General features: G+C 35.8%; 1 long non-coding RNA gene across 1 annotated transcript; it reads right to left on the reverse strand.

Annotated features, from left to right (window-relative positions):
• Positions 1-9,741: 9,741 nt before the first annotated feature.
• LOC148981755 (uncharacterized) lies at positions 9,742-16,824 on the reverse strand. Its single transcript, XR_016168197.1, has 3 exons — positions 16,750-16,824; positions 11,432-11,588; positions 9,742-9,970 (listed from the first exon to the last, which is right to left on the reverse strand). It is a non-coding gene; the product is annotated as an uncharacterized LOC148981755 (long non-coding RNA).
• Between the last annotated feature and the right edge of the window lie 2,164 nt (positions 16,825-18,988).

Raw genomic sequence — 18,988 nt, forward strand, 5'->3', positions numbered from 1 at the left:
ACAGTGGAAACAGATTAAGCCCTTTATATGAAGCAAAATATTGGTGGTATCTGTACAGAAACTTCATTTATTTCTTTTATTAACATATTACATTTATATAAAAATTATAGGTGTGGTATTAAACCAATGTTTCCATCCAAACATCTGCTTTTACATGTACATTCTTAACCTTATAATGCATGCAGTCATTTAAATGAGTAGTTCACTTTAAAAAAAAAACTTTTTTGCTGATATTTACTCACCCCCATGTCGTCCAAGATGTCCATGACTTTCTTTCTTCAGTCGAAAAGAAATTAATGTTTTTGATAAAACATTTTCTCCATATAATGCACTTCAGTGGAAACCAAACGGTTCAAGGTCAAAAAGACAGTTTCAGTCCAAACTGTTCAAAAGGCTTTAAACGATTCCAGACGATGAATAAGGGTCTTATCAAGCGAAACGATCGGTCAAGTAAAAAAAAAAACCAACAACAACAACAAATTTTAAGTTTTATAAGCTCAAATGGTCACCTTGCTACTGCGATGCACTCTCATGTTCGAACTCGTTCATCAAAATGAACGAATCTTTTTCTTAATCAATTCGTTAATTTTGTTCATTGAATGAACCAAATGACTCACAAAAAGATTAATTTATTTTGATTTGATATTAAATATGAATTTTTCACTTTAGCACACCATATGCACACGGATTTCCCACCCAAAACGCTTGTCTAAACGCAGAATAAAAAGTGATAACGCAATGCCACTTTTGCGTTTTCTCTTCAGAATCGTTTCCGTGTAAACATCTCAATCTTCGTTCTGCCCCTCTGTCTGAAATGATCAGTTTTTTTAAAGGTGCCAGGTTTAAAAATTGAGCTTAAAATATCAAAAAAAAAAAAAAATGAGCTACGCGCATCAAAAGAATGAGAAGAAATAAGGTTGATGTCATTAAAAAATGACAAGTTATTGTGCTGCCGAGATATTAACCTGAATTAGCATGCTAAATTACTAGCCCCTGCCCGGCCGGTGTCGTAATACCAGTTTCGGCCAAGGGAGGCGGTATGCGGGCGGGCAACATAACCAACAGCCAAACTGCAGTAGACGAGTAACTCGCACACGGCTTATTGGTGTACTTGAAGCTAATGTCAACTGCGTGGAAAGTGCAGCCCACTACTACATTTCAGTTCAGGGAAGAGTTAAAAAAAATGATTGGTAGATATTATGCATGAGGAATACAGTTTAGTAAGTTGTAGCATACTGTAACTTTCAACAGTGTTCGTGTTCTTTTACCATTAGCTAGTAGAGACCCCCTAAAGCAGTGGTACAGTGGAAATGCTGCTTATTTAACATAACATTTCACATAAAAAAAATTGAATATTCAGAGTCAGATAGCCTACACAAATGATTTTGATGTCAATACTGGGGAATAATAACCTGATTTTTTTATTGAAGTATTTTAAAGGTGGTTTCCTTGCATTGTGGGGTTATTGCTTTGCATGTAAACTAGGACAATGGGTTGACTCAATAAGCTGATTTGTGGGAGTTATCAGATATCAGTGTGTATGTGAACAATGATCATGCTCAATAGAGACATCAGCAATGTTATTCTAGATCTCATAAAATATTAGAAGTCTATGAAAAATGCTTTATCTTTAAAGACAGTCCCTGTAATTTGATTTACAAGATGATATATGATGAATAACATCTTACAGTTTCCAGAAGGAATAAGACCACAACAGACTCCTCTTTTCTCCAGAGGTCATTTTGTAGAAGGACACCGACAACAGAGCTGGCAAAGATAAAAATCAATCAATACTGCAGTATGAAATTATATTCCCCTCCCAGTATAATCCTTTAGGAAACAACAACTCAACCAGGACTGTCACTGGATGATAAAATGCACCATTCTGTCAATTAATATTAACCTAAACCTCAATGTGGCTTTACTGTCAGGGTTTAAGATAATGTGTGAATGATGTGACAAATTTTCATATAAATAAAATTGTCACATAATTCTTATACTGTATATGAGGTTGTATGGTTTCATATAATAATTAAATATCTTCACAATGTAAATGAATGTAATATTAAAATGTAAAATAAGTAGCAGTAAAAATGTAAGTTTGTGATTCCGAAATTTAGTTTGCATGCTCAATGACAAAATTTTCTTATTTGATAGTATTTTTTCATCATATTATAAATGCATAAATAAGATTATTGAATGCATTTAAATACATTTTTTCCACAAAGGTTGTTTATTGGCATTAATGGATTCACCTTTAACGTCCACAGAAACTTTCCATTTCACAAAAGGTTCTTTATAATGTAAAAGGGTTATTAAAATATTCTACACACCAAGAAAAAATGGTTATTTTATCACTGAAAGGTTCTTTGAGGAACCAAAAGTTGTTCTTCTATGGCATTGCTGCAAAAAACAACAACAACAACAACAACAAAACGTCTTTATTAGAAGAACCTTTTATTTTTAAGATTGTATAAAGAAAATCAAAGCTTTTTATAAAAAAAAGCATAAGACTGCACATGAACGAAACTGTTAGTTCACCTTTATGACCAAAAGGAAAACCAAGTCATCAAACACTATACACAAGCCAGCACCCTTCCTCTGCAATGTTTCCCTTAATACGCAAAGCCACTTTTGTATCAGCGTGGCATGAACAAACAAAGCGATTTATTTTCCTCCACCATCATATTTCCTCTCAAGCAGACAGCAGTGCTCAGTCTTGTTAATGGTTTTGGTATTTGAGTTTATCTGGGTCTGTTCTGGAGTTATGGCAGAAATGTATTTCTGGCCTGCTGATTCATATAGATCATGATTGTTGCAGTCATAACATCAGAGGCCAAAGCGCCGCCTTTCAATTCCATTGGTTGGTCACGCTTTATAACCCCTGATTACTCCATAGCGATCAAATGAATCTGTGTGCATTGAGAACTGTTGCAGGAAACAATGAATCCACTTTACTGCAAATGCTGCTGATGATGTGTTAATGGGAAATCTGTTAGAAATTGCTTACTAGGTGGCTGCTTTGGAAAGTATGAAATACAACCGTACATCCCCACAAATTCGAGACCATTTGTGCACGCTTCCTGTTGCTTGTCCCTTAGAAAGTCATAGTGATTCAATAACTTGAGTATGGCGTTTCACTATATCTGTATTTTAGCTGTGGATATTTAAAATGAACAAGTACTCAATTCCTCACTTCAAATTCAGAATGCCAGACATGATAATAAATCAAAAACCTTCATTCATAGTCAAACCTTAATGGCTAATGTCCACAAAATTTGTCCATCAAAAAATATTTTAAGGCGAAACAGTATAATCCAGAAAGAAAATCACTATTTTTGTTCAGAAACGATCTAAATTATATTAAGAAATGTCTTCAAGTAGTAGTATTTAAATATATTAAATATTCACAAATTAAATATTAAATTAAATACACACTATAGTATAAATGTATTATATTTTTACTTAATCTGTTTATTGATGTCATAATTATTTAATATAATATAGTATATATATATATATATATATATATATATATATATATATATTAGGGCTGTGCAAAAGTTAATTGCGATTTTACCAAAATAAAAGTCTGTGTTTACATAGTATATTTGTGTGTGCTGTATATAATTATTTTATATATATAAATACACACACATGCATGTATATGTTTAAGAAAATGTGTTATTCCTATATAAAATATTTATATTTGTATAATATAGATTATGTATTTATATATATATACAGAATTTAAGCGCAAATAATTCTTAAATATATACATGCATGCATAGGTATTTATATATACAAAATAATTATATACAGCACACACAAATATATTATGTAAAACAGACTTTTATTTTGGATGCGATTAATCGCAATTAACTTTTGCACAGCCCTAATATATATATATATAATAAATCTGTCAAAAAAGTAAAAGATTTAAAAAAAAAAATCTTCAGATGCCATTTTCTCAAAAACAAGTTTGCATGGCAGTTACCATTTAGGCTATATGATAACATCTTGACAACAATTTGGATAATAATAATAATAAAATTGACCTTTTTTTTAGTGCACAAAATTCATCACATAAAAATCTAAATGTGTTTCAGGGTCAAAACAACTCATGAGCGGGTCACATCTATCAAACGAGACTGGCAGAAAATCAAACATTTAGAAGAACAATGACCAAGGCATGAGGCTTTCGGGGGAAAATGGGCAGGGTGTGAAAACGAAAGACAAATTCATCTCTCCACTTGATCGTATTTTAGCTAAACCCCCTCACTCTCTGCTATAGGTGTTGCATGTAACCTTCAGTCTGTTGGGACAGAGCTGCATTGTGCTAAAATTCCTGCAGCGTTTCTCTGTGATGCTCATGTTTTTTTTCGTTTTTTTTTTTTATCTGTCTCAGACATATGTCCCTCGTCACTCTGTGTTCTTATCAGTCTTCTCTCAGAGTGAAGCCTTGACCACCCCGAGGGAGGAGATGATCTTTCCACCAATTTCACTCCACTACAGGCCCTTGTGATCCGGAGAGCTGTCACTCATCTTAACCCAGGTGACCCTTGAAGGGAAGAGGTTATGATGCTATGAATTATACTTGTGTGTTATGGGCTTCTTCTCAATGGGCTTCTTCCTTGACTTATACCTCCACGTCCCCCCGATTGCACGTGAGCTTCTCCTCCTGTCTATACAGTCGTTTATACTGTGCGACAGAGAGCCGCGTGGTTATGATGCAAACGCTAGCCTATTTTTACAAAAACGGCTTCTACGGGGCCGCAACGTAAGATACAAAGAGCCTATTATACTGCACATTGTGGTGTTTCTTTAGAAATAAATAATGGGCAAACGGAATCTTTGGACTCCTAAGGTGTTAAGTTATTTGCTGTCAAAGTGACGCCAAAATGAATGGGAGTCAATTGGATGCTAACACCAGGTGATGGTCTGCTAAAATGGCGGCTCCCAAGGAAAGCTTCAATTTCCGGCTGATGGATTACCTCCTTGGAATTTCCAGATCAAAACACCGGCGAAGAAGAAGCAGAAACAATCCACAAATGCATTCATGATGTAGTCCTTGACCGAAACCCGATTTTCTCAGCTTTTTGTTCAAAATGCGGCTTTTTTAATGAAACTTTAATAAATAAATAAATACACAAAGCTAGAGGCTGTTCTTTTTTTCAGTTGCTATATTGTATGTTAAGATATTCATATACAAAAATAATCTGGGGGCCATGAAAGTTTTGTGAAAATAATCAAAAATGCTGGCAGTGGCTAGCAACTTCTTCTTTTTAATCACTGGAAGGGAAAGAGTGCAGTTCCACAAAGAACATTTTATTGTAGTTCTTTAGAAAACCATCCATGTATTGGCACATTTAATAATCTTAAAAACCAATCTACTAAGGAATGTAATGTAAATTCTTTTTTAATCTCCAAACCGGTCAAGACAGTGGCTCTATTTAAGAAGCGCAATCATTTCTGAACAGGTGATCAGTAAGCCATCAAAATAAAGTGCTGTTATGCCCTTGTATGTAAAGAAGAAGCAGGAGCTGAAACCCCAAATTGCTTACCTTCTGTTGAAATTATAAACTTACATTTGTGCCATTCTCGGTTCATTTGCCCCGAAAATAATCTGCGGATTATTTAATGGGGGAAATTACCCAGAGAGCCGCAGAACTACTCATTTAAAACAACGCTTCACCTACTTTCAATTACATATAAAGCGGGGAGGAATACTGAAAAGATCCAGCTGTTATGCTATTACTGCCGACATGGTCTGAAACGGCCCATTTCTTGAACATGCGCTTCAAGGACACCTGACGTTCAAGTTTTCAGTCCCATGCACATTTTAATTCAATACAAGGCAATATGAAATTACCAGCTAGCTAGTTGGTATGGCGAGACCTTCAGACTGACGGCAGAAGGTCTGGACTCCATCGGAGCTTTCATTGGTCAAGGACCGCCCACAGGCCGTCTGACAGACACTATAGTATCCAGCTGCAGACCCGCAGCACCACCAGTTTCAGAACCCCAGTTTCAGAACCCCAGCGCCAGAACCGGAAGTGAAGGAGGGACCGAATTATTATTATTGCATTATAATGGGCTATATGCACGCAGAAGTTCCGCATTTGACGTAAGGATGCTCGTCCATTTCCGGTTGTGTAGATTAAAGCGGAGGAAAACCGGAGAAAACGGGATTATGGCAGAGTCTTCAATATTTACTGTCCTCCCGTCTTTGAAACGAAACGTACATACGTTTAGATGTAATTTTATATATAGTTATGTTTATTTAATATAATTTTAAAAAGAAGCATAAACACAACGAGGGGTGTCTGTTTTATCTGTTTTTGTGACTAACGTTTCATTAGTATAACCATGGAGTATAAAATTCAATATAAATTATCGGTATTGCATTGGACTCTATGATCGGCGGAAGTTATCGAGCATCCCTAATGCTTCACCGGAAATAACGCCGTGCATAGAGCCCATTATTTTAGCAAGCATGTAAGGACAAACCGGGCCTTGAGTTCCTCATTTGATACATTGTAAGTTAAATTTAAACAAAATTGTTGTGATAAAACAGGCCTAGCTTGGGTTGAATTGGTCCTTTTGTATAGATTTTTAACAAAATAAAGCCGAATTTTCTCTTTTTTTTAGATTTTGACATTATTTTACACGAAAAATGCATGCTGCACATGTTCTTGTGAAATAAAGTATATTTTATAAAAAATACCCATGCTTTTTTTATTTATTTTTTATCAAACAATCAAAATCATCTTACAAATACATTTTCAATATCAAAACAATTTAAGATTTTTGTAAACACAATAAAGAAATAAATAAATAAATAGAACATAAAATATCACAGAGGTCTAATGAGTTATCAGATTGTGTATAATTTTGAAAACCTCCAATGATTGTCTTGTTTTATATCTTTCAAAGCTTTATTATACAAGTTAACTCCTTCATAAAAACCAAAAAACAAAGGTCTTATCTTCCTAAATCTACACGTATGTATAAACTGCTTAGCTAAAATTATTAAACTGTTATACATTAAAATAGAGTCTGGTTGAACCAGGCTACATTAAAATGCCCATAAGTTTCAAGTATTATTTTTTTCACCATCATGATCAGGAACTCGTAATACAATGAAACGAATAACTGAAACTGTATACAATTATTTTACGCAAAATCAATGTTTTAAAATGCTTATTGTACAGTAATGTATAGCATCATAACATACGTAGAGAGTAGGACGTTTCTTGTTCAATAAAAGCTGTTTCATGTGTAAAATACCCTCCAAATTACGTTAGGTGGCGTTATTAGGTTTCAAATCTAAGCTCCGCCCCTCAATGGGCTATATGCACGCATAAGTTCCGCATTTGACGTAAGGATGCTCATCCATTTCCGGTTGTGTAGATTAAAGCGGAGGAAAACCGGAGAAAACGGGATTATGGCAGAGTCTTCAATATTTACTGTCCTCCCGTCTTTGAAACGAAACGTACATACGTTTAGATGTAATTTTATATATAGTTATATTTATTTAATATAATTTTAAAAAGAAGCATAAACACAACGAGGGGTGTCTGTTTTATCTGTTTTTGTGACTAACGTTTCATGAGTATAACCATGGAGTATAAAATTCAATATAAATTCTCGGTATTGCATTGGACTCTATGATCGGCGGAAGTTATAGAGCATCCTTAATCCTTCACCGGAAATAACGCCGTGCATAGAGCCCATTACGTTCCTGGCGCTGGTGTTGGTTAGAATCTAACGCCGCCCCTCACTTCCGGTTCTGGCGCTGGGGTTCTGAATATCTCGACAGACATGTAAGCAACCAATCACAGTTTGTTTTGTTCCGCGTCATGTTTAGTGTCGTGAAATGTAACATCGATGTCCCAACAATAACAGACCGGTGTGTAAAACTCTTGGATGTATTTTAAATACTTTACATACTTCACATTCTTTTGAAAATCCAGCGTGTAATTGATCCAGAAAAGTGCTCATTGTCACAGTTGTAAACATGACGGTGTTCCTCTTCCACGAGGGGGTTTGGCAGTCATGGTATCTTTGTTTCCAGAAGGACCGTTAACGAACATGACACGCATGTCTCTCGAACATCCTGTAGAATTCAGCCAATCAGATGACAACTTATAAAATCCCGAAGTGTTTCCATATGCATCTGACAATTAGGTAATCTGACTCGATATGCTGTTCAGGGTGATGTGTTCATGATAAACGAATTGCAGGCGTACATTTTTTTACATAATGCCATAGTATTAATTTTGATTAAGGTAAAGTGCGTCTACACAGAGTCCATACACTGACATATTTACCTGTTGTAAGCTTAACATTAATTGCACAATAGACGCTGAAAACGTTTCAGTCAATGATTTGTTTAGTCGAACTCAAATATTAATTGGCCAAATATTTAAAGACCAAATTCTTGATGAAAAACACATATGAAAATCTTGTTAAGACACTGTTTTGAGTTAAAAACTGAAAAGACTCAGAATGATAGATACGATTAAGATAGATTCACTATCAAATTCAACAGGTGTAACACCGTGGACCTCATTTTGTCATGACATTGTTCTTTGATTTTGAGGTCATTAAGCTGTAATTCTAGATGTCTGCACCTGTTCTCTTGTCTGTGTTACCTGTCTTGCTAACCTTGTTGTATTCTTTACCAGTTACAGCATTTCGAGTGGCTCCTCTACACCTCCCCTCCATCCCCTCTCCGATGTTGTACGCCACTGCAGAGGAGCGCCGTATTGATCTCTCTACATCTGTTTGCTCTAAATGAAAAGCAGAGAATGGAGAAGGCTGATGAATGTGAAAATGAATGCTGGATGACAGATCGAGTGTCCTCCACACTGTACAATGCCAAGCAGTTTGCTCTGCTCTCAAATGATGGCATTTGATTTAGTCTGGCTCCTGCAAGTGTTGTCACACACAGAGAGCAGTCGATTTCTCTCTCATTCTCACATCGTCTCGTTCTTTTTCTCTTTTCTCAGACGGCCAATTTACCCTTGTTGCTTTCCTTTCTTTCCGTCTCTCTCTCTTTTCTGGGATGTGTGTGCGCAATCTATTCTTTTTTATTCCCTCTTTCTCATTTCTTGTCTCGCATTCTCTTGAGTCTCGGCTGCCCTCTTTAAATGTTAAAGTGGCTCGTTCTCTGAATGATCCGGGAAGTTTTACTATGCACAAAAGGCTCTTGAAATGAATGTATGTTGGAAATCATTTGACCAGAATTCAATACCAAGAACATTGCAATGGTTGTAATCGTGCCGTGCCAAATCAAGCTCAAGTAAAAAAGTAGAAAAAAAGTGATTACAACAAATGCTAAATTGTTGTAAATTGGGATGGTGATGGCGCAGTGGATAAGACACATGCCTCATTTTCTCAAAAACACATAAAATAACACTTAATTCAGCCATATGCAAAGCATGCTGGGAACTAACAAGCACCGCCCAGTTTCAGTTAATGCAACACAAATCATTCATGTAATCCAACACAAACAGATTAAGTAAACTTAAATTTTACCTTATCTAAGTAGATTGAACACAATCAAATTAAGTTTTGGACAAAATGTGTAGAAATTGTGTTGCTTAAGCTCATTATAATTAAGCAATTTCGACAAGCAGCAAAAATCATTTTTTTAGTGCATGTGAAAAGTCATTGCATTTATATCTTGAGGTCTCAAAACAACAATGTAACATTTCACATCAAGTTCGTGGAATATTTTATTCTGAATATCCTTGTGAATACATGGAGTCTCTAAAATTAGGTATGGTCATATGAAGGTCTGTGAGGTGGCAGATGAGGTGATGGGTGTTATTTTAGTTTTTTAGTTTTTTTGGCAGGTGAGACAAACTGATTTATGACAGCTTAGGATTCGAAATGCCAAATATCTCATCCTGATGCCACAGGCAGCCCTGGCTGCTGTCATCCAAGCTTGATATGTGTGAATCTGCAGAGGGAAGACACACGGTCTACATTTTAGACCCTCTACTTAAAATAAATAAATAAAGAGAAGGAAAAAGCATAGGGAAATTAAACCTAAAACACATACAATGTAAAAAAAAGTACGAAGTACTTAGAAGTCACATAATATACTAGATTCAAAGGAGACTGGGGCTAGTTGTCACAGATTTTACCGCAGTCAATATTTATATGTAGTTATTTTTGAAAGTCAATATCTGTAGAGATATCAAGTCTTCCCTTAACTAATGATTTTTTGCATTGTTGTGGCCAGGATGGGAGGCAAATGCAGTTTTATTTAAAACACTGACCTTTTGTATCAAGTACAATCAATAAACAGCTTTAACCTCCAGTTTATTGATTTGAGAAGGATACCTTTTTGTTGAAATATGAAATACTATCTAAAGTAAATTAATGCATTATGTCTTTCACAATATATCTCTATTTAAAAAAGTATTAGAAATCTATCTTCAGAAACATAATTACTGTTAAAAATAAATACAATTATAAATAAATAAATAAATAAATAAATACAATTGTGAAATAAAAACAATTCAGCAAAATGTAAAATGGCAAATTAAAGCAAAATAATAAATTATAAAAGGTATATTTTAAAATGTTAATCAATAGTAATAAAACAAAATTGGTAACACTTTACTTGAAGGGGTGTGCATAAGACTAACATATGAAGGACGTTTTTTTGCATGTTTGTGACAATTAAGTGTCATTCGCTCAGTTAAGACATTTTTAATGCAAATATGACATTGTTTGAGATGTCTTTGTTATGAAACCTTGACATAAACCAATACATCATAACCTGTCATGGTCTTTGTCATGACAACTTAACATTACTGAGCCAACAACCTGTCATAAACATGACATAGCAGATTAATTATCAAACTTAAGAAACCACCTAGCTTTATTGGTTAACATTACATTAAACTGTCAGGTGGCTGGTTTTGACATTGGCTGATATGAATCCATTATAACTTTATGATGACAAATTAAATGTGTACCACTGTAGTTGAGGTCACGAAAAATATTCATGACAGCCAATGTCAAAGCCAACCACATGACAGTTTAACTTAATTTTATGTTAAGTTGTCATGACAAAGACGCTGACAGGTTGTGATTTTATGGTTTATGTCAATATGTCAAAAAGACATCTTAAACAAGATGTCATATTCGCATTCAAAATGTCATTATTGAGCAAAAGACACTTAATGACAGTTGTCATAAACATGCATAAACCCTACTTCATATTCAAGACATATGTCATGTCATGGTTATGGAGGTGTCATGTCAGTCTTAGGCACACCCCTTCAAGTAAAGTGTTACCAAAAAAAAAAAAAGATCTAGAAACGGGTATTAATTAAATTGTAGAACATTACAGTGCAACATATACAATAAAATGTATGACAAAAAAAATACTGAGACAAACAATTCTCACCAAAGCTTTACTTTGGTTGCCATGATCTCCATCTGTCTGGCCTCCACGGTCCAGCTGTGAGCCAGTCTGAGCGATTTCACACACTGGAAGAGTAAACACAAGGATCTGGCAACCCACCGATCCCCTCTCTGACATCGACTGGCACAGCTTTCCAGCACTGGGCACGGAAACCATTACAACATGAGCAAGATGCTTAAAAAGACATGGTGGATGAGCAGCATCTATAAACTAGAACAGATGGATCACTGGCCGTTCACATTTAAAATATGTTGTGTAATATGCTGGCACAAATAACGAGGGCATGTAATTGAAATTTGATTGCTTGGTGTTTGTCTCTCAATCTGTACTGACACATGTTAATTGACAGATGTTTGAAAAATGTGAGTTTAAGTGACGCACAGTTATATAAACATGACAAATATGTGGTTAAAGTTTAAATTGACCTCATTTATTGGCCACAGTTTTCATTTGTATTCCACATTATTCCAAAGAATGAAAAAAAAAAAAGTTTGTTCTCACAATCTTTTACCATTTTCAACCAAAACAGAAGAGTTTTTTTGTTTTTTGTTTTGGCTGTTCATTTACCTGACAATGGCGTTTTGGGGGCCTGGAAATGCAAACTTTTCAAAGCTAGTTTCAAAGTGCAAGTTTAAGTGCAAGTGCAAAGTCCTAAGATTATAGGCCTACTATAAAAACAATATTGACTATATCATTTAATTAATTAATTAATAATTTGCTAAAAATATAGCGCTTTAATGGGTACTCAGAGCGCTTTAATTTTTATTTTTTTTATTTTTTATTTTTTTTGTGACCTCAGATATTCACGTTTTAACGTTTCAACCGAAGGACGGTGCTCTTTAACAGTATAGTGTCCCCGTCACTATACTGGGGCATTAGGACCCAATTTATTTTGAACTTTATGAGCATGTGAGCATGAGACAAAAGGAAGAAAATATGATCTTTCAAATGCAGGAGGGACCAGTGCTGGAAACAAAACCTGAATGTTCCCTCTCCACCCATCACGAAAGCATGGCATTTTACCCACTTAATGTGCCAGGCATGCCAAAGTAGCTTTCCTTTGTGTCTAAAACATATCTGTGTTTTAGGCAATATTATAACTGAATCAAACAGATAAATTGCAGGCAATAAAGAGAAGCTAAATGCACTTCCTGCTTTGTACATGCAAGTATCTGTTGAGTTGTTTTCATTGTTGGGTTTCTGTCGGTTTGCCCTTTGTCCTTGACAAAACACGCAATTCAACATTTCCATATTTGGAAAACAGACATGTTTTGGTGTTCACAAGTGGCTTGGGTTGGAATGCCAAGGCTGGCAGTGGATTTACACATCTGTGCTGGAGCTGATAGTGACACGCTAACACTGCCACATCACTCAGCTGCATTGTGTGTTTGTGTGTGAGAGCATGTTTGTGTGTAGAGTGTGCTTTTGTTTAATCTATTATGCCAGGGAGGTGAACGGGTTTATGCTGGTCAAAACAGGATCAAGTTCACAATAAATGTCATTTTGAGCTTCTAGAAATCAAATAAATGATTTTGTTGGCCTGGTAGGTATAACAAAATATATTTAGGTTAGATTCTTGCACATAGCTTCAACATTCCTCATTGAACTCTATTGGGCAAAGCATCAAGCTTACTACTGGGACAACCGGTACCCGGTACAACCGGTGTTTGTGCGCTCTTTGAGCATCAAAGGTTTCTGTTTACAGTTTTTTTTTTACAAACGTTGTGCATTGTAGCCAATCACAATCATATATGTCGAGCATGTGACCACAATGGCCTATCAGAAGTGCTAGTAAGTTTAAGGCCTTGGACACAGACACGGGGATATTTACCGTGAATTTTTTTACGTGGTTCGGCTGTTCGTCCATATGGAAACGCAGAATCGGGTCACTGAAACCGAACATTTTTGAAAACCCCTATGAGGATTTTAAGAAACGCCGGTTACAGTGTTGTCGTGTAGACAGTAAAACCAGGGTTTTTGCCTTGCAACGTCAGATTGTGTGGCATTATCCACCAACCGGAACCTGTAATGACTTTTTGTTAGGCCAACGCGGCTTTACGGTTAGGGTTATATCGCCGCCTTCTGGTGTGGCATGTCATTGACAGCGCTTGATCGTGTGTTTTTGCGGTTTTTGGCCACTGAAAATGTATAATGTACCAATTTACTCATGGAGCTGCATCAAGATCACAATATTTCTGGGATTTAACCAAATAGGGCCTTTAAAATTAAGATACATCATACAAAAATAAATGTTTGTTAAAAAACCCAAATCTAAAAGGATATTAAGATACCTTTAATACTTCTTGAGTTACAGGCATGCAAACTTGGGGCAAAAAGGCACTTTTCCCACTTTTTGAACTTTTTTTCCCACTTTTTTTCACAAACATGTCTAAAGTCAACAGATTTTACTTATAGACCCACCAATCTTTGTGTAAAAATAAAATAAAGATGTTGCCGTCTTTCTAAAGTCGTTTTCATGCCGACTTTAAATTTGACCTTACTCACTGATGCCTTGAAGAACAGCCAACGATTACAGGACCATAATGACTGATTCTGTCCAATCAATATTCAGTTGAGAAACACATGACATCATGACATTTAGAGAAAAAAAGGACGCAAAAAAGCATGTTACTAGCATTCACTTTCACTTTGCAACTCCAATCAATCTTTTAAAAATAAATAAATAAATAAATATATGATGCTATCTCTGATAAGGTTGATTACTAGTAAAGAGTAATCAATCAATACTAGTAAAGATTACTAATAAAGAGTTGATTACTAGTAGGAAGTTGTCAGAGTCGTGATTAGGTTACACACTGTGGCACAATCAGCCATGGTACTCATGGGAGGGATAAGAGTTTGAATTCAACTCCAGACATGTGTTCCTCTCTCTTCTAGCTTATCCCTCACCATCCATCGGAAATAGTAACAAAGCCAAAAAAAGGGTTACATTTATTGTACTTATCATGTCTCTGTTTGCGTACAAACTGGCCTATTTTTCTTTGTTTACACATTTTCTGTACATGTCTTCCTCTCTTTGAGGAAATATTATTCATACTGAGTTGTCGCGTTGCATTAACAGAGTCCAGATGGCAACTGATGCAGGGAACAACATCCCCCCTACAAACTAATGTCATTGTGCTGCAGGAAACCAATGATCCTTGACACATTTTATGTCATGAAAATGAGCTGAATTTGGCTATACTTTAACTCCTGCAGAGAGAACTTAGCAACACACATTAATTATCAAATGCCAAATTATTGCAAATAAAAAAATGTTAAAGTGTTCTAGAATGAGCATAAGATTTTAGTTTCATAGGCACATAACCAGACTTACCCTTTTTTTTTACTTTAACTTGTGTTTTCTTTTGTAAAAATAGAAATTAAAATTATCAATTAAACAATTTTTTGGAAAGCATAATGTTTTGTTTATAATGTCAAAGCCAGTAGGCTACTACCATCGACGAAAAAGATGTAGTCAATCATCATTTTACGTCATTGTAGGAGGAAGAGTAATGGGGGGGGGGGGGTTTCTGAAAAGACTACAAGCACTAGTTCAAACCCGACCATAGGGGGTTGGACCTAATTCACTAACAGACCAATCACAGATCAGTGCCAGTGCGTTTGATTTCACCGGCAGAAACTTTTTGAAAATATGGACGAAGGTACTGAATACGCAGATGGATGCATTATGGATAGGGTTGGGTACTGAAACGCGGTGCTAATAGGGAACCGGTTCCGACGTAAACGGTAATAACTAGACCGAATAAGAACGAAAAATTTGAGTCTCTGTATCACGAGGCGCACAAACGCAAAGTCTCTCGCTCACACCAAACCATTGACTGATGGCGCCGCTTTGACGCTCTTACATTGTCATATTATATTAGCTCGCATTATCTGATTTCTTTGTGCGAAATGATTTCCAGGCAGTAGCGTAGAGTGGAGCTCAACTCTAGTCTACATGGATGGGCGGAGTAGTGGGAGTGGCCTGCGGAGCTGAGCATTGCAATGCACTAAGGGGACTTGCACTTGTTGTCTACAATCCACAAGCACTAAAAAGTTTTCGTTTTCAAAAAGTAATTTTCTGCCTTTTATCGGCCAAGAAGGACCCACATTAAAAATTTATGATACTATTCTACTACATATATGAACCACTTTCAATACATATTCATGTCTCCACCGGTGGAATTACCCTTTAAGGCAGGAGGGGCCCTCAAAAGTTCACCATACTGATTATGGACAACAAATGTAGTTTGTAAAAAGATAATAAAATTGTTCCAATAAAAACCATCAAATGTTAAAAACATGTCAATAATAACATTATCAGACAGATAATGTATAATAACAGAAGTTGGAATTAGCTCTGCTCAAGACTGCAAGAGGGTCGAGCAGTCCTACAGTCCGAGACAACCCCACAGCATAAACTGGAAATAAGTAGTAACCTTTAAATCACTATTTCAGTGCCAAACTCCAGTACACACCACACAGCAGTGCCACATCACCCAAATCACCTACACCGAAAGAGGTTTTAGTGTAGATGCTGGCCCAGCCATGTACAAAGTCTCTTAGCACTGGAACACACAAAGAGGAGAGCAGTACCAAAGAAACAAAGCAATGTATTAAGAATAATAATTAACTGAATCTTGTCACATGACTCATGAGGCATTTGGACCTCACGGAATGTCGCTTGAAATTGACAAGTTTGGAGCTCTTCAAAGACTTTCTGTATAATTTAGAATTTCTAAGAAATAAGAATAAAAACACACCGAAACGGATTGAGATTAATGAAAGTCTTGTAAGACTTCAAAGGCAGCGCAGCGGTTATAAAAATAGAGGAGCAACAGAAACGCAGCTTCAGGTTCCCTCAGCGGCTGATGTCGTTAGGAGTCGTTTTGGACCCGAGCAGTCATATTCAAAAACAAAATGCTCATAATTAATGTGCTGCCTTTCATCACGAATGAACATCAAACAAGACACAACACTCTGCTGCTCCCAGGATTCTCTGGGTGTCTGAAACTCATTCTACAGAGTAACCCTTTAAATCCCGCTCAAGATTCAACAAATAAACTCTTCGCTTCGGCTCTGAACATTAATCATGATAAATGAAAGCATCTTTTGAAACCCCGAGCTTGCTTTCGAGTCATCACCATTCACGGTAAGGCCGGGTGCTACACAAATGTTGACGGATTGCTGTTGTTACTGATGCGCTTGTTGTTTTGTTTACTGTTAAAACGCTGAGCCATCAGAAAGAAAAAGGAACAGGTCACGGAAAAATTAAACCGCTGTCATCATTTACTTACCCTCCCTGTCTGTCTAGAGATGTTTGCTTGGTGGTGGTGGTGGTGGAGGAGGTGGGGGAGGGTGATAGGCCTATCCATAATAAAATATCCATATGAAGTTTCCTGTCTTTCAAATGGGAGTAAAACTATACAGGCCCGACATTCACATATAAGGGTTGCGAAAACGTGTTTTTTTTATCATTCAAAATGTACTAGTCACAGCCTACACCACAACTATAACGATAGATAATAAATTCTGAAAGATAATAAATTCTTTGTTTACGAGGATAAGTCAGATAATTGGCAGAGGTATTTGTAAACCATTGAGGACATATTTATGAATAAAAATTTTGATTTTAAAAAATAAATTACATAAAAAGTTAGATTAGTCCATTTAAAGAGTAACTAAACCCTAAACCAAATTTTTTTAGTTATCTGTAAGAATGGATCTTTATTAATACCAGTCATTGATTCCTGTAACTTTTTTTTTTTTTTTTTTTTTTTTTTACATTTGTGTATGAAGTGTTTTATTTTATTTTTATTTATTTGGATGTTCCGCACTTCGTGACGTACGCAGGTTTCAGCTCACCACGCTGTTGGTACGAGTGGCAGTAAAAAAAAAAACAGCTTGTTTCGTCAAAACCACTGTAGCGAGTCAGGAGTTGGAATTGCGAGTATTGAAAACGATCAAGATAAGAGTGTTTTAGCATCTATTTCGTCCCCTTTATCTCCGCTGGGGTTAAAAAAAATCTCTGCTGGGGTCTGCCCACCTTTTTTTTTTTTCTTTTTTTTTTTGTAGCTAGGATGCCCTAATTGAACTAAGGCCAAATACTGGGTTAGGCTAAGCCCTGTCTGTGAAACTTGGCTATACACTCAAATATTCTCTGAAATGACAGGAAGAACACAAGAAATTTATAGCAAGAAAAATAAGCTGTGCAGAAACCTTGTTTTGTTTTGTTTTTTATACAGTGAGACTATCCTCTTTAATGGTTTCATCGCAGTCTGCTCAGGATAAATGTTTTAATATAGATACACATGCTCAAGTTCGTTAGTAGCCTACTTTCCGTTCATTATATATTTCACTCACAGCTGTCTCATTTGCCAACAGCAGTTTTTAACTTGCGCCTGATTAGTGGTTCTCAAAAACAGGAAATGACTGAATGTCACAGAATTAAAATGAAACCAGATTGCAGATGAAATTCAAGGTGAGAAAGCATTTGCTTTGTCCTATGTAAACATTCGTTAATTTGTTACAGTTTTACTCCAGAAAGCGCACAAATGATGATTTCCCCCTGGTCTTGAGAGTGCATGCACAGATTTATCTCAGAAGAGATGTGAGAGAGAGTCAGTACTTGTATTAATTTCTCACTCCAGAATGAGAAGTATTGATTCAGTACTCCCTGTGTTCTCTCCCAGGATGCTTTGCAAATGATCACATAAATCATAAAATGTAATTAGATGTGCACCATCTGCTGGAATAATTTTTCGTGAGGGGAATACACGCTGGCTTTAATATCTGAAAATGAAGCAACAGTTGCGTGAAATATCAGATTTGTGGGATCTGAAAATTTAACTCTTTGATTTGAGGTTTAAGTTGTTTTTTTGTTTTATTTTTACACATTTATGATTGCACTTACAGTACTATAATTTTTGACAACTCAGAGATTCAATTTGTATTAGCAGGCCTTTAACAGCCTTGATCAGTCCTGGTCAGTAACTGAAGTCCAAAATCCTACCTCTCTCTAATAATATGTTTTGTATTATTTAATTATATGTCATATAATACGCTCCTCTAACTAACATTCCCATAGGGATATTGCATCATCGACCCTGACCTCTAATTACGAGAACAATCAAGAACGAATGCATTTCTGTTTCCCTCTCTCTCTTTTTTCCCTGAGGTGGACACAATCATATTTCAATATTTTCATTCTATTGTATTTTTTTTTTAAATAATTTTGGTTGGATACCACTGAAAAAATTACAGATGAATTTACCAATGGATGCATGAACATAATGTTCAAATTTGGTCCTTTTTCTTGCCCATTTATGTCATGAAAACACTAGACAACAACCTAGTGGATTTTTGCTTTTATTGGATATTTAATTTAGTTTTAATTTGTTTCATGTAATCAACTTTGTTTCTTCTAAATTCCTTTCTCGATGGCAGAATATAGAGCTATAAAATAAATGACTATATCATTCCTCTCATATTTTGGTCTCAGGAGAATTTAATGAAAGTTCATACTGGAATCTCCTA

This window comes from Pimephales promelas, chromosome 4 (assembly GCF_988280905.1).
Source record: "Pimephales promelas chromosome 4, fPimPro1.hap1.1, whole genome shotgun sequence".
Classification (NCBI taxonomy): Eukaryota; Metazoa; Chordata; class Actinopteri; order Cypriniformes; family Leuciscidae; genus Pimephales; species Pimephales promelas.